The sequence below is a fragment of the Suricata suricatta genome, chromosome 10 (genome assembly GCF_006229205.1).
Source record: "Suricata suricatta isolate VVHF042 chromosome 10, meerkat_22Aug2017_6uvM2_HiC, whole genome shotgun sequence".
In the NCBI taxonomy this organism is placed as follows: domain Eukaryota; kingdom Metazoa; phylum Chordata; class Mammalia; order Carnivora; family Herpestidae; genus Suricata; species Suricata suricatta.
This window is the reverse complement of record NC_043709.1, coordinates 65,601,263-65,618,159: the sequence shown is the minus strand read 5'-3', so window position 1 is coordinate 65,618,159 and position 16,897 is coordinate 65,601,263. Positions and strand designations below refer to the sequence as shown.

The following is a 16,897-nucleotide window of genomic DNA, read 5'->3' as shown; positions in this document are numbered from 1 at the left end:
CTGGTGTTACTCCCATGATTGTATGTGACAAAAGGGAAATTATCCATGTGCGCCTAATCTAGTCATAGGAGCCCTTTCGAGCTGGCAGCAAAGAATAAATCAGAGAGATCTGAAGCACAAGCAAGACTTGACATGCCATCACCACCTTGAAGATGAAGGGACCACCTGAGAAGGAATGTGGGTGGATTTAAAGAGCTGTGAGACACCCCACTGACAGCCAGCCAGGAAACAGGGACCTCAGTCCTGCAGCCACAGGACATGAATTCCAAAAGCCTGAATGAGCCTGGGAGCAGGTATTTGCCTAGAACCTCCAGAGAAGAGCGGGCCCTAGCCAACACCTTGGTTTTGGCCCTGTGAGGCTCTAAATAGAGAATCCAGTAGAGCCCACCTGGACTTCTGGCCCAAAGAACAGGGAGATCATAAGTGGGTGTTGTTTTAAGCTGTAACATGCATGATACTTATTACATAGCAATAGAAATCTCAGAGTCTTCTATTCATCGGGAACAGCAGGAGCAGGATCGTGTAAGAGTGCTCTGAGCCTTCGGGGGAGAGCAAGTAGCTCAGAAACTCAGGGTGGAAGGATGCACAGGGAAGGGCATGGGAAGTCTACAAAGTTAAGTTTGAGCCAGATTGACAGTCATTAAATTTCATGCATGTCAAGGAGTTTGGGCTTTATTCATTTTTTTAAAGTTTATTTATTTATTTATTTATTTATTTATTTATTTATTTTTAAAGAGAAAGAGAGAGAGAGAGAGCATGGGGCAGGGGCAGAAAGAGAAAGAGAATCTCAAACAGGCTCTACACTCAGCACAGAGCCCGACGCAAGGGGCTCAGTCTCACGATAGTGAGATCATGACCTAAGCCGAAATCAAGAGTCAGACACTTAACCAACTGAGCCACCCAGGCGCCCCTGAACTTTATTCTTAATTGACTGAGCCACCCAGGTGCCCTTCCTGAACTTTACTCTTGAGCACTGCTTTCTTCTTCCCCTTCTCCCCCAGCTACTTCATCTCCTGCCCAGCATGGAAATACTCCTCTTATCTGACTAATGTCTGGGAGGTCCATATAGTTTTATATGCTTCTCTCTTTCTTTTCTGCTTAACATCCTCCTGTTCTTCATTTTCAGTGCTATTCCTCTTCAGGTGGTGACATCCAGTCCTGCCTGATGATGTGGTGGGAAGAAGACGTAACTATGTGGTCAGAGCTTTGACAATGTCCTGCTGCCCAAATCCACCAATGTCCACCATCAGACCCTTATGAAGGGGATTAACTGATGGTAAGAGGGAGTGAAATCAGCTTCCCTAAATGGATGAAACAGCAAGGACCACCTGGAAGTCTCATTCACGTAGTAACAGAAGAAGTATAGTCAGCAAGGCTCTGAGCACTAACTCAAGGATCCTATTAGTCAGAGAAGTGCTTTCTGTTCAGAAAATGGGGGAGGTGAGATGCATTAGGCAGGGCCCTAACAGGAAAGTAATTCACCCCCACAGGGTCAAATGAAGAGGCTTTTGAAGAAAGGTCAATTGACAGATGTGTGGGTAAGGTTCAGAGAACAAAAATGGTATACGGATATGGCAGAAAATCATTACCACATCGACTTCCGTGGCCCAAGGGATAGGGAAGAAATAGTAACCAGAGCCCAATGAGAGCCGGAACCTTGAAGAGTGGGCCACCTGGTGGGAACTGAAAGCCACAAAAGGCATGGAACTATTGCCAGAGAATTACTTTGAAGTAGGAAGAAGCCAGGAGAAATATCCAGCCTCTTTCTCCTCCCCCTGATCCTTGGAAAGTGACTCTCCTGGATGGACCCAATCAGAAGCCAATAGGCAAGAGGTCCCAGGGAGATGTGGTCCAGAGGGGTCAGCCTCCTGGAACATAGAACAGAGCAAAGAAAGATGGAGAATGAATCTGGGGGACAGTTAAGAGTGAGGAACAGAGAATGATCAGCATATAGGGGGACCAAGAAGCTCATTGGCCTTGCCATGACATTGACTTTGCCATGACCTGGGCCATGTATGGGCTCAGTCATGACCACTTTGAACCCTTGGATCCTTTCTATGGCTACCCTATTGCTGGTGGGGCCCAGAGGAGAGACAATCTGAAAGGAGGAAAGATCCCATGACAACAAACCCCACATCTTGGCCCTCCAGTTCAGGACCCTCTGTGATTGCAATTACCTCCCACAATAGGAGAAGGTTTGGGGAAATAAAGACAGGGGTATCATATGTCATTGTGGGAGCTTCTAACCCAAGGACATTAGGGGCTTCCCAGATACGGCAGCCTGAACGATTTAAGGTTACATACTCAGAGTGGTGGGAAACCATGCGTAGAGCTGGACTGAACTGATGGTTTCTGCCAAGGCTATACGGCTGCATTTTGGAAGGAGAGGGGCAGAAAAAGGATCACATAGGGGAAGGATGTGGTTAAGCCTTTCTTTTGGGGCACATCTTGTTATCTTTTGGGTCAAGAAAATTACAGGGAATTGATAAATTTACTAGGACAGCAAGAATCACATTTTTTCCCCAGCTTTAAATAAGGACATTCTTTTCCCAAAATATTCTCATTGGGCTTAGAACAATCCTAGGAAGGTTTCTAACTAACTAGAGACTTAAACACTAATTCTGATGAAGAGCCACAGTCAGTACTATTAGGACAGATGGAGTCTTTGAGCAACCCAAATCCCACTACACATACCGCCAGGCTTCCTTGTCCAGTTTGGACAAGCCCCTGCTCCCTCACAACATTTGGCTCAGAAAGGTCAAGTATTCTCTCTCTCCTCTGGCTAACTTCTCAGCTAGCCCAGTCCCCTGGGCTCATGGTGGCACGCTTCTCTGGCCCAGTGGGACTTTCAGGACCAGGTTAGCAACTGTGAACAAAGATAAAGCAGACTGAAGTCCAAATGAAGGGCCAGGGAAGGTGTTAGGCACAAGAGAGGACTCACCCTCTGGCTGAATGCAGTCTTCCCTCCCTCCAGATGGTTCCGTGTGGCCTGGCCCACTGGCTCTGGGTCTGGGCACTGGGCTCTCTCCCTCAACCTCAAGCAGCTGGCCAGGACTGCTCTTCCCAGGAACGCAGCCTGTTTACCCTACCCCATGGCCCAAATTCCCTCTTGAACCCAAAGATACCCCTGACAGCGAGGTCTGGCCCCAAACTTACACAATCAGGCCCTCTTCTTTGGGTCCCCAGACACAGGGGGGACCAGGCCAAGACAGGATGGGAGGCCCGGGTCAGCATGGCCAGTGGGGAGGGAGAAAGATGAACCCCCAGACCACGCAGCCCTGTGGTATCTGCAGCCTGCCTGAGACCACAGGCGAGACACACACAGAGGCGTCACAGCCCCTGCCATCCGGCCCTCCATGGCTCCCCAGGGACTCCTGGAGCCCGTGGGCTTGGCGTGAAGCCTTTAGCCAGACTCTTTATTCATTAAACGCAGGCGGACAGATGGGTGGGGGGACAGAGGCACGATGACAGCCGTCCTCAGACCTTCCCTGCTTTGATGTCCAAAGATCAGCTAAGGGCCAGATGTGACTTAGAGTTTATTAGCTTCACTCTAAGTGACAGAAACCTCCTGTGAACCAAGTTGGAGATCTCTGGGTACCATCAGTGCCTCCATCCTTGCCCTAACCCCCAACTCCAGCTTCTAAGTTTTCCTAGGAGCAGATTCTTTCTCCTGGAGGCACTAGGTGCTGGGGTGCTCTCCTCGCCAATAAGCCAGCTTTCAATTTCCTAAACTCACATTATTAAGTTCAGGCCCCCCACCATGCACACCCCCACCCAATTATACACCTCACCTGCCATGGCGGGAATCAGTAATCGGGCAATTACTCTAACTGCCGGGTGCCGGAGGAAGGGACCCACCCACACACCTACTGCTGAGATACTTTCTTCCAGAGTTCTATTTTCCTCCTCTAAGTGGGGCTGATGGCTAGGTGCTTTTGGGAAACTTGCTGTGCTCTCTGCTCCCAGTGACTCCCCCACCCACCCACCAAAGGAGATAGGGCTCAAGGCAGGTCAAGGGAGGCTCTCCAAGATGCTGCAGACAAACCTTGAGTCTGCCTTGGCCAAGCAAGTGGGCAGCACAGGGGTGACGTCTGTACAGAGTCCGCTAAAAGATCTGGTTTTGTGCTGAGCTTCCTGAGACACATACCACTCCATGCCCATGCTATGGGCTGCTGCCCCCAGCCCGGGGTTCTTGTTATCCTTATCTAGCCGTGTCCATTCAGGTCAGTCTGGACCAACTGATGCTCAATAGCTTGATTATATCTGCATGTGCCTGGGGATGAACAGAAATAGAGGAGGAAGTTACCAAGTAAGAATATGCCCCCACTCCTGTTGTAGATAAGAGCCCAAAAGTTCACTTAGGCATAGTACATGTGGAAGCTTTGATCTCTTCACTTAATAAGTGGAAGGTGTTATATGGATGGCTCCACCCACATAGTTATTGCCTTTTATCCCATCCTCGAGTACTGAAAAATTGGTTTATTGGCCATAATTCATTGTTTAGAAATTGTTTCAATGTACCCAAAGGTCACTGATTTATGTGAACATATATTTTTAATGGAGTTGTTTGGTTCCTAAGCACAGATTATAGTTTCTGAGAACCCTCTTGTTAAAGAAATCCTGGCCCCTCTGATTGTGTCCTCCCATCCCTGGCAGGAAGGCTTTCAAGCAAAGGGACCCATCCCCTGCCTTCAGCCCCTAAGGAGGGTGTCTGATGAGGTGGTCTTCAGATCCTTCAAGTTCAATGCAGATTGGCTGGTGGCCATGGCCCTGATGATACTCAATCATAAAGTCCCCTTTATCATTCCTACCCCCAGACTCTGTCCCCCCATTGTCTCTGTACTTCATGCTTGACCAGGCTGTAAGAGAGTCCCCTTTTGCCTAGCCAGGAGTTGGTGTGCCATGGTGGAAAGGTTAGGTGCTCTTTTTCTTGCCAGATCTCTTGGGGCCCCCTTTGACTTGCCCACACTGTGCCACTACTACCTGCAGACTCCTGATCTGCTACATACACATCAGGGCCCCTGCCTGGGCTTTTCCCAGACCACAAACATGGCCTCCAGTTTCCAACCCCTAAGCCACTAGGGTGAAACCTACAGAGATGATACACCTCCCCACTCAAGCTCAGCTCAGCTCAGCCTTATGAGGTCTAACTTCAGGTTGGATGGGGAGAGAGCCTGGACACCTCAAGCCCAACCCCTTGTGGGCAAGAAATACAGGGCTCACAAAGACGTAAATATGGCTTCGTGAATCTCCCACACGGACACCATTTGGACACTGGATAAGTGTTGCTACCTGCCTTTCACCTCTCCTCACCCTCACCCTAAACATCGAAGCAAAGTTCCCCACAACCAGTTTATGCTGGAGCCAGGATAGAAACTTGTGAGCATGTCTGTGTGTATATATGTATGTAGGGGGGGGGCATCTGTGCATGCAAGAAGGGGGGTTGTAGAGGCAAATATCAGATAGGAAAAGCCACAGTGACACAGGACAGGAGGACAGAGGAAAGTCCAGGTGGACAAAGCCCAGGAGAACAAAGCCCAGGAGAACAAAGGGTTTGGTTCAGACTTGAAGGTGCTAGTGCTGAAACCGGTCCACACATTTGTGCATCCCTCCTCTGTGCTGAAGGAAATGGACACCCTGAGTACAATGCCCTTCTGTAGATTGTGTGAGCCAAGAAGCGGGGGACAGAGGTACACAGGACAGATCCAGGGCCAACAGATGGAGGTGGCAGTGAGGATGACCGCATCTTACACAGAAAGTAAAGGGAACATAAGTGCAGATAAGGTAACTTTCAGGGCCAGGACTCGGGAAAATTGTGAGTGAGGAATCCATGTTGGTTTTCTGAGACTGGCAATGTCATTCTCAGTTCCTCTGGGCACCTCTGCCTTACAGCCCGGGAATGCTAGAAAAGTGAATGTGGACAGTGCTAATAGACCCATCTGCTAAAGGACAGACATTGTCAGACTTTTAAAAGTCAATCTATAGTCTGTTCATAATTCATACAATAATAATATACAAAAATGTTATAAGTTAAATGGTATAAAAAGAAATTTGGGATAGCAATATTAATATCAGTGATAATAAAATTATTAATTAATAATTAATATCACATAGATTTTAAAGCAAGAAAAAAATACAAGCACTATAGAGATCCAGAGGATATTTACTTAAAGAAACTATACCAGGAAAATACATTAGGAACTAAATCTGCATGCATTTAGCAAGATGGTCTTTAAATACATGAAGCAAAAAATTGACAGAATTATAAGGAGAAGTTAACATATCCAAAGTGAGGGGTGCCTGGTTGGCTCAGTTGGTAGAGAATGCAACTCTTGATCTCAGGGTTGTGAGTTCAAGCCTCACACTGGGTGTAGAGATTGCTTAAAAATAATTTTTTGTATTAAAAAAATTTGGGGGGACACCTGGATGGCCCAGTCAATTGAGCATCTGACTTTGGTTCAGGTCATGATCTCACAGCTTGTGGGTTTGAACCCCATGTCTGGCTCTGGGCTGACAGCTCAAAGCCTGGAGCCTCCTACTGATTCTGTATCTTCCTCTCTCTCTCTGCCCCTTCCCTGCTTGCATTCTGTCTCTGTCTCTCAAAAATGAATAAACGTTAAAAACATTTTTTTAATTCTTTTAAGTTTATTTATTTTGAGAGAGAGAGAGCAGGGGTGGGGGGTCGGAAGCAGAGAGAGAGGGAGAGAGAAAAATCTCAAGCAGGCCCTGCACTGTCAAAACAGAGATCAATGCAGGGCTTGATCTCACAACTGTGAGAACATGACCTGAGCTGAAATCAAGAGTCAGATGCTTAATCGACTGAGTCACCCAGGTGCCCCAAAAATAAAATCTTAAGGAAAAAACACCTTAAAACATCCAAAATGAGAATGGGAGATTTCCATTTATCTTTCCCAGAAACTCAAAGCTCAGGAAGTCAAAAATTGAAAAAGAACACAAATCACAAATCATAAAAATAGAAATTAAATCTTGATCTGAAGGACATATATAAAGGCTTGCATCCCCAAACTGGAGAATGCACGTCCTTTTCAAGAGCACATGACAAAATATTTACAAAAATTGATCATAAAGCAAGTCTCAAAAAAAGACCCCTCAATTTTTTTTTTATATATTCTATGACCACAATGATGTAAAATACACGCTTGAGTTCAAAAGGATAAATACAATCCTATTTGGTGAACTTCAAGTACTCTCCTAAATAATTTATAGGTCAAAGGAAAATAGTTATAGTTATGAAAGCTATAACCAAATAATAACAAAAATACACATCATCCAACACACATCAAAATTTGTGGATGCAGAGAAAACAGTCTTTATTGGAAAATGGACAGTTTAAAATACATTGATAAGAACATAAGATTGAATGTTAATGACTACATATTCAATTAAAGACTCAATAGGAGATTCAGAGAAAGTAGAAACAAATAAAAGCAAAGATAAATGAACCAGGAGACAAACTCAAGAGCTGGTTTCTGAGACTACTGAAACTGACAAACTTAAAATGAAAAATAAAATAGCAAGATTCATCAGGTGAGAAAAAAGAAAGAGGTGGTAGAAACAGCAGGTCAACAGAGATGGTGTTACTAGATATAAGAAAAGCTGAGGGACTCTGCTGACCTTGGAGGAAACACATCTGCCTCCCCCCTTCCGTCTGGCCGCGTACTGCCCATGTTTTTATTTATCTTTGTATCTGCAGAGGCTTGATAGATATTCAGTCTGTTGATTCATTTCAGTCTGTTGCCTGATTCATTCAGTCTGCTCCCCTTCTTGAGCAGACAGTCTCTGGCCCCAGTATTGGAGCAAAGAGAGTCTGTGAACACAGCTCTCAACAGAGATCACACGTCACTGATTGTAATGTTAAATAAAGCACCTGAGTTTAGGAACACCATGCTTTAAAAATTAAAATTAAATTAATTAAAATAATATAAAAATTAATATAAAAATATAATTATAAATTTTTATAATTATAAAATTTTATAAAAATATAAAAATTAAAATAATAATATAATTAAATCAAGGTTATTGTTATAGTCCTACTCTTCTCCCCTGCTTGGACGAGACTGGCCTGAATACGGGAGAGAAGTGTAGAGGCAGAAGGGCAGAGGCCGGGGAGAGAGGGATATTGCCCAGGATGCCGGGGAGACTGTGTCCCACATGTGAGCCCCAAATGCCAACCTATTGAGGGGCCGAGGAGGTCAAGAACCCCTGGCTGATAATGACGTCTGTGCCCAAGTTTTATATGCCAGGAAACCTGGATCTGCCAGATTTTCACATCAGTCTTTGAAATCAAAGAGTTGGTCTCAGCTTTCACAAACACCCAGCGTGCATCAGGAGCAAGAGCAAGAACACACACAGCAAGGAAGGAATATTTCTGGCTGGAAATGGAAAATGGCAAGGCAAGCAGATGCAGGACACTGAAGTCTAGGATTTCAGAGGTAGTAGAGAGGCCTCCTAACCCCTTCCAAAACACCCACCCTTCCCAGGCCCTGAGGCTTGAACCACTCCTTTGCGGTTCTAACCACCCCCCCCCACCTTGGCTTCGTCCCCTGAAGAGAGGTCACCCCTAAGCCTTATCAGCCATTGCTATGAATTCGAGTGTCAGATGCTTTCCTGACTTGAGGTTTGGTGGGGGTGGGCTGGGTGGAGTGAGCTGAGGGCAGGAGGGCGTTGAGGACACTGGCTCCCTAAAGGAAAAACAGGGAGTTAAAACTGCCTCGTGCAGAGTTCTGCCCAAGGCCAGTCCTGAGCTTGTGGTGAGCTAAAGGAAGAGCCCGGGGCTGGGAGCCAGATGCCTTCTGGATGCCCCAGCGCAGCTGGAAGCCATGAGGCCTCTGTGGGTCAAGGGCCAGGAGCACAAGCAAAACAGCAATCAAAGGGCGGAGGGAGACACACGCAGAACATCTGGCTCCGCAAATAACAGCTCCCAGGGAATCGGCTTCAGGTGAGTGCGCGGCGGACCTCCGGCGAGGATGCGCACAGCTACCACTCCATCCTCTACCTGCCCTGTCAGCCGCAGCGGGGAGTCTTTGAAGGCAAAGCCGGCAACCCCAAAACAGTAATGACACACGTTTGTAAGGCACTTTACAACAGAGACAGGGCTTTCAGATGTGTTATCTGCTATAGCTTCACAACATCCTCTGGGAGTATGTATTTAAGACTGTTTTTGTTTTGCAAAAGAAGAAACTGAGGCTCAGCAAAGATAAGAAACTGTGCTGGAACTGGAACTTCTCACTCAGGCCCATATAGCTTATGCCTTTGCTTCTCAAAGTGTGGTCATGGACCAGCAGGGTCAGCCTGCCCTGGGAGCTTGCTAGAACTAAGGAGTCTCAAACCCAGACCGAGGGAGTCAGAATCTGTACTTTAACAAGATTCTCAGAGAGTCACATTTAATATGCACATGAAAATTTGAGAAATAGCATTTCCATCATATCAGGCCATTCTTCATAAACACTTGATGATCTACTTGAGTTATACACTTTCGGAAAGCCTCAGTAGTTTCGAGCTTCCCTTTCTTTTTATTTTTTAATATTTTAAATTGTTTTGGAAGGAGCTTTTCAAAATCACCTGCACCTACTCCATCATGGTAAAACTGATGACCCTGACAAATTTTCAAATCCAGTTCCTAGCAAAACTGAGGTGAAAACCCAAATCTCTTCTCTTTTGGCTCAAAAGGCTTCCGTTACATCTGCTGCCCTCTTTCTATTTCTTTATTTATCTTTCTAATTTTCATATTTGGTAGTTTTCACTTGGGGTTCTGTTTTATTCATTCATTCATTTATTTATTTATTTATTTATTGTTAAGTAAGGTCCACACCCGGTGCAGAGCTTGAACTCATGACCAAGAGATCAAGACCCTGGGATCAAGACCTGGGCTGAGATCAAAAGTCAGCTGCTTAACTGACTGAGCAATCCAGGTACCCCTGGGGTTCTGTTTTAAAGGCAGCCTTTCTTTGCCAATTATGTGCAATTTGGGCTAATAGTAAACTTCCTTGCATTTTCTTTCTTTTTTTTTTTTTAAAGTTTATCCCTTTACTTTTAAGAGAGAGACCACAAGCAGGGAAGGGGCAGAGAGAGGGAGAGAGAATCCCAAGAGAGAGAATCTGTCAGCACAGAGCCTGAATGTGGAGCTTCAACTCACGAACAGTGAGTTCATGACCTGATCCAAAACCAAGAGTCAGACGCTTAACTGACTGAGCCACCCCGGTGCCCCACCATTGCATTTTCTGAGCACACATTCTTAGATAATAAAAACAAGAACAAGAACAGAAGCAATGGTTGCATTCTGTTTGATTAGTATGTGCTACTTTTTCAGTGTTTTTATACCTATGGTTCCATCACATGATAGGCAGCCGTAAAAAACCAGCCTGGTATGAACAGTTGATCCTGAGTAATCTGGGACAATCACTGTGTTAATTACAAATAAACATTAGATGTAATAACACGTGGAGAGATATACTTAATAGTAATGTGTGAAGAGATATCTGTGGATCTGCAAGGATGCAGGCCACCCTAAAATTTGTGTCCACCTAGTACAAGTACGGGACTTTGGCAATTTTCTGGTTAATGTGCTAAGTCTAGATGGCCAAACCAGATAATTCAGGCCAGTGGTAGATTTTTGAACCTAAATATTCTGGTTTGGCTGTCTTCATTTATAAAGTTAACCTCATACTTGCCAAATCACTGAGTGTGAGCTCTATCAGGGGAAAGAAATGTTCATGTGAGTGTGAATGCACACTGGTTTTCACATGTACATTTACATGTAATTCCTCTTGGGCCATTTTGCTCTTTGAGAGGAAATAATATCAACTTCAACAGTCATCCTGTAGGTGGTGGGAAATCCAGAGTGCCTCTCAATCTTGCCAGGAATGTTTGGGGTGGGATTAGGCTTGGCCATATGCTCCGCCTCCCCACTTCTGGCTCCCAGCTCCTGCTTCCATAAGTTTTTCTCCCTCTTATGTCTTGTCTCCTGTGCACATTTTCATGCCCCACTTGCATTGAATCAAACATCTAATTCAATCCATTTACCATGATTTCTCCAAAACATCACTCATCAAGACCAGCGGATATAGGAGACTTTGCCTGGAGACATGAAAGTAATTGAGGGACCATTCTTTGCTGCATGATAGAATAGAGCATAATGCTGATTACTAGAATCTTTGTCCTCAGTGGTCTTCCAGCTATTCCCTTTCTCCTCACTGCCACCATGGGGAGTTGTCTTCTCCTTGGGTCCAAGCATCCTGCCATGTGCTTCCTTCTTCACCCTAGTTCCCTCTCAGCTAAACAGCTCTCTCCCACACATCCCTATTTGGGCATCTCTTTGTCTCAGTCCAAGCCACCCCATTCAACAACTGCCTCCACAACCCAAGTGGCCCATCATGACATGTGTTCAGCAAAGGGCCCAAGGATGAATTCTCCCACAGATGCTCAATGACAGTGGGCCCATTCCTGACACACCAATGCCCTTCTGTTACAGGACAGATAGATGGACAGCACCCAGGTGCTCGTGTGTGTGTGAATATAAGTGCAAGCATGGGTGAGAGAAGGCATAGAAGGCTCTGAGGAGGGTGAGCAAGATAGGCTGTGAAGCATCTCCTTCTCAGGAACCTCTGATGCCCCAGGAGCCCACTTGTCAAAGCAGCGGAAGGGCCTGGCCTCCCCAGAGGGAGAAGGAGGGCAAGAATGGGAAGGTGGGAACCCAACCTGACCTGAGAGTCTATGACACATGGGTTTTAAGGAAAGGAATGTGAGCCCAGCTATGGCCCAAGTTAGAATGCACAAGAGCCCTTGGAGTGGAAGGGGGTGGTGGTGTCAGAGTGGGGTTAGCATTTCACCAGTCCCTTCTCCCATATTGCTTCTACTCTTCAGGGCTTAGGTACCTTTGGAGGGCCTGAGGTCACAAGACAGTATGTTTAATGTCACTGGGAGAGGCCGTGAGACCAGGATGCCAGTGGCCGTGTGTGGATGGCCTGCCCTGTCGTGTGCCAGGCAGCTCTACCGAGCCTGGCTGTAAAGAAGCTGTTAGGAAGTCTGAGGCCTAACCCTGTTGCAGGGCAGCATTGTCCGGGGAAGTCCTCTCTTGCAATCACCTCCTCCTTCCCCACTAGCCTCTGACCTGGCCCTGACAGCTGAGAGCCTCCAGGGGGGATGAGTTCTTCTCCAAGGGACTAGAAAATCAAGTTTACATCCAGCCCCATCACTTACTTCCTCTGTGACCTTTGCTAAGTTACAGAATCATTTGAACATGTCCTTCCTTCTTTAGGAAATAGCAGCTAGGATGCTTTACTCTGTGGGGTGTCTGGAGGACTAAATGAGATAAAGCAAGGAAAGCACCCAGCCCTGTGTCTGCGAACAGTGGGTACTGGTGGCTTTCCTCCCAGGCCAGATCATGTTGTCTAGTGCTCAGGGACAAGTCTTACTCATCTTTTATGCCCTCAATGCCTGGCCCCGTGCCCAGCAATCCCTAGGGCATCTGGTGAGTGTGTGTTGAAATTAACAAAATTCAAGGACAAATCAGAAGGTCATGGAAAAGGAAGGTTCCACCTGTGACTTTAGAAAGGCAAGTACCTGAATCCCCACAGCTACCCCAGAATCCAGCTCCCCCAGATCTCAGCCAGTGTCTCCAGAGTTTCCTCTTTACCTCCCCCACCCACCCAAGGGTGCTACACACTGGGGTGCACACTGGTGCTCTGCTCCTACTGACAGGGTCTCAGACAGCTCCAGCTGACCAGTGGCCCTGCATACCTTCCCTCAGCCCCATGACATGATCAGGCTCCACACCTTCTCCCATCCCACCCTCCTCCCTCACTAGGCTGCCACATAAAATGCAGGATGCCCAGTGAAATTTTAACTTCAGACATACTGATGCTGAAAAATGATTTGGTGTTTATCCGAAATGTAAATTTAACTGGGTGTCTCATATTTTTATTTGCTAAATCTGGCAACCCTGCACAGGAAGTATCATTCTACCAATGATAGGCTCCCCTTTCTCCATACCTTCCTTCCAGCCCCACCAGAACCTAATGACCATAAGCAGCCGAGACCACTCATTCATTTATTCATTCACTCATTCAACAAACTTTACTGTCTGTCTACCAAGGCCCAAGCCCTCTGCAAGTGCTGGAGGCACAGTGGTGAAAACATTATAGCTCCTGCTCTCACGGAGCTTATATTCTAGAGTAAACAGAGGAATTATATGATGACAAGTGTAGTAAGGCAACGATTATGAAAATAAACTGAATACAGGGCTGAAATTGAAATTGAAGGAGGAGGGCTGGTTGGACAGGATGACAGGAAAATCTCTCCCAGGAGACTCTCCGGCTAACCTGAAGGGTGAGAATGGGGCTGGCTGTGTGTGCGTTGGTGGGAGGGAGGGATTCTAGGCCCCAAGGCAGGAAAAGAACTTTGACCACCAGCGACTGAAAGGAGACTCAGATGCTGGCCAGTGGGGCGGGCATAAGACAAAGTGAAGCAGGAAATGAGAACAAAACAAAACACAAGACCGTATAGGCTGTGGTCACGTTCTGAACACACACACATACATACACACACAAATATGGAAAGGCTCATGGGGAAAGGGTTTATGGTCTGAATGATTATTTTTTTTTAAATCTTATTTATTTATTCTGAGAGATAGAAAGTACGAGTGGGCAGGGACAGAGAGAGAGGAGAGAAAAAGAATCTCAAGCAGACTCTGCACTATCAGTGCAGAGCCTGATGTGGGGCTCGAACCCATGAACTGTGAGAGATCATGACCTGAGCCAAAGTTGGACACTTAGCTGACTGAGCCACCCAGGCACCTTGAATGATTCTTAATGCTTTATTGAGATTGAAATGGAGGAACTTCATTTGGAAGCAGGCAGACAACTTACAAGGCCACCATAGAGTCCCAGAAAGAGAGGAAGGTAGTCTAAAAGAAAACAGGATGGTGGTGGCAATTAAGAGAAATGGTGGAATTAGACATGGTGGAATCCACATTGGAGATAGGGTTTGCTGGACTTGATGGTAAACTGGATGTAAACGGTGAGGAGGAATCAAAACCACAGTCTTTAGTGACTAAGAAGGTGAAGGTGTACAGGCAAGACCGGGCTGCAATGGGGTTAGAATCAAGCATTCTCCTTGGGATGGGTCACAGTTGAAACCCCTGGGAGACTTTGAGTGGAAAAGTCAACTCTGCTTGTCAGAGTCAGAGCTCAAAGAGGAGGAATGGCTGCCAGAAATGTGGACTCGTCACCACATGGTGGTGCCTGCAGCAATGGACACATGGAGAGAGGAGCTCATGGCCAAGTCCAAGGACACTGGCGTAGGAGCCATTTTGGAGAGAAACCTGCAGGAAGAAAGCTGGGAGACCACTGTGCAAGGAAACCCAGAGAGCAGAGCACATCAGGGCAGGGGCCAGCTGAGTTCAGTTTGCAGAGACAGGGTGTAAATGAAGCCAACAAGTGGGCACTGGGTTTAGCGAGTTTCATGTGAGTGGGTGTGGTGAGGTGGGTGGTGGGGCAGAAGCCAGATGATGGGGCAGGGGTGAAGAGGGAATGGCAAGGGGACATGAAGAAGCAGCCAGTGGTGCCCATCCCTGTGAGTAGTGTGACTGTGAGAGCAGCAGGGCTGGAAGGGCATGGGTCTTGGATGAGAGATACAGCATGTTCTTGTGCAGATGGAACATTCTGGCAGGAAATGGGAGAGTAAAGATGTGAAGGAGAGAGGGGTTAACCCACCCTCAGCTGGCCCTGGCTTCCCCAACAGAGATGACGGTGACCTTGCCCCAGGCACCTGGCCCCTCCCTGGCCTGGATGGAGGGGAATGCCCACAGCCTGGGGTAAAGGCAGCCAGGAGGAGAGGGCCTTGCCCTGGAAATAGAACACTGACACTGGTAACTGAGTAACTCCTGGAGAGGGGCAAAGGCACTGGCAGACTCTGAAGGAACAGAAATAATCTGTCCCGCTTGGGCGGTGAGGCGGATCCGATGTGTGATGAAGAGGCCTGGCCCCCAGCATCTCTCAGTGCACTGTTCTCAGCCCAGCTCTGGCCCCGCAGGGAGCCATGGTGCCCTGGGGGGCGGAGCATCACCAAGTAATGGTCACGCATTCAGCACCAGGCCACCAGCTCAGTTCCCTCCGCCCCACAGCCACTGCCTAGTCCGGACTCCAGGCAAGCGCACCACCCAGACAGACAGACAGACGGGACAGAATGCCACTGAGCCCCGGCGAGGCAGAGGAGCCTGAGCACAGGTGCCAGGCTGGCAGCACACACCCTCAACCCCACCGGGCACTCCCTCCCAACCTCCTGAGCTGGTCAGGTCTTAATTCACCATCCACCTCCCTCCCCACCCCAGGAGGCAGGCCTCCCTCTTCTGAAGCCCCAAAGCTGATGCCACACACACCCCCCTCCAAGCTACATTGTAGGGTCCTCAGGAGTGCTGCTGGTCGTTCGCAGCATCTGTGAGTGGGCTGAGTGGTGGTAAGCTGGTTTTGAAGTGCAGAATCTGCTGTCAGGATCTGGGCCTTCTCTCTGCTTCAGCACCCCGTCCTCCCTCACCTAGGGCGAAGTCTGCCCAGGCTCACCTTGAAGATCACAGGAAGCGAGAGCCCATTTCCCGGGCGACAGTGCCGGAGGTGAGCGAGGTGGAGGCGGAACTCCTGCTCTGGGTTCAGCTCCAAGGCATGCCCCCCCTCCCCCCCACCACATCTCATCTGCTTTGTCCAAGGAGAGCAGGGCTTTGAGGGAAAGAAGGTGCCAGGCCCCAGAGAAGGGGGTGGGGCCCCTCTCTGCTGAGGAGGAAAGGAAGGTGAGGATCACTGACCTGAGAAGTTTCCATGTACCCTGGCTATGGGAAAGAAGGGAAGGGAGAGGGCAGTGGGAGCTGGGCCAAGCGCAGGGGGAGGGAAGCAACCTTGCAAAGTGGTTTTCTTACCATAAACTTCTAATTGGATCCTGTGGCAAACAGACACACTGGACCTGCCCTGAGGAATAAGAAGGGCTGGGCACCGCTTGCCACCAAGACATCAGAAGACTTAGATGTGTTTGGAGCAAGGGGAATCATGGGCCTGGACCCATGCGGGGGAGGGTTCAATCCTGGGGGAGGGGAAACGGGCCCAGGACAGGCATACCCACCATCCCTGCACCCTCTGCCGCCCAGCTGGGAAGCGTGGTCTGTTTACTGGTGAACTGCGGGTGTAAGTGAGAGAGAAAGGGTCATGGCTGGTCCCTGCAAACATGGAGTTTTGTACCCCCATCCGCTGACTCAGCTGCTCCCCCCCACCTCCCCACACCTCTCTCCTAAGGGGATGGGAACAAAGTGGCTGCAACTTTCCAGTCGTAAAAATCGGGGAGGAGCAATCAAGAACAAAGATCAAGGCTTTGGATTTTCCATGACACTTGGGCACAGTTCCCATCGTCCATGCCCTCTGGGAAGCAGGAAGCTGCCATGTGGGTATGGGGCAGTGCCTCACCATCAGCATGGCACCCTCTCCTGGGGCGGCCTTGGCAGAAAGCGAGCTTACTACCTTGCACAGTGTCGACACAGAGTCTTCTGAACTCTGGGTTCCCCCGGCCCCAATTCCTCCCAGCTCTCTGAGATAAGAGTCTCAGAGGCCAGGAGCACACCCAGCAGTATCCAAACCAGCAGCACAAGGCAGAGGTCAAGGGTCAGGAGGGAGGAGGGGATGGGGGCCAGAGAGAGAAGACAGGAGAAGGAAGTGTGGACGTTGGGGTGGGTGGGGTTGTCAGTTGCTTAGGAGGTCATAAGGCACCGGCTCGGCTGTAATCCAGGGGAAGGCCAGTCTCTTTGTCCTAACCTTCTGCTCAAAACAGACATACTCTCTCCACTTCAGGAAGACCGGGGGAGCTGGGACACAGGGGGACCCGCTCCACCAGACACATG

The 16,897-nt window shown here is 48.2% G+C and overlaps 1 long non-coding RNA gene across 1 annotated transcript in view; it reads right to left on the bottom strand.

Moving 5' to 3' along the window:
- The window catches only part of LOC115305700, a 30,455-nt gene extending 14,842 nt beyond the window's left edge, over positions 1-15,613 (bottom strand). Inside the window, exon 1 of the long non-coding RNA XR_003914948.1 lies at positions 15,579-15,613. This is a non-coding gene — a long non-coding RNA (uncharacterized LOC115305700). The remainder of the gene's footprint in view (positions 1-15,578) is intronic.
- Between the last annotated feature and the right edge of the window lie 1,284 nt (positions 15,614-16,897).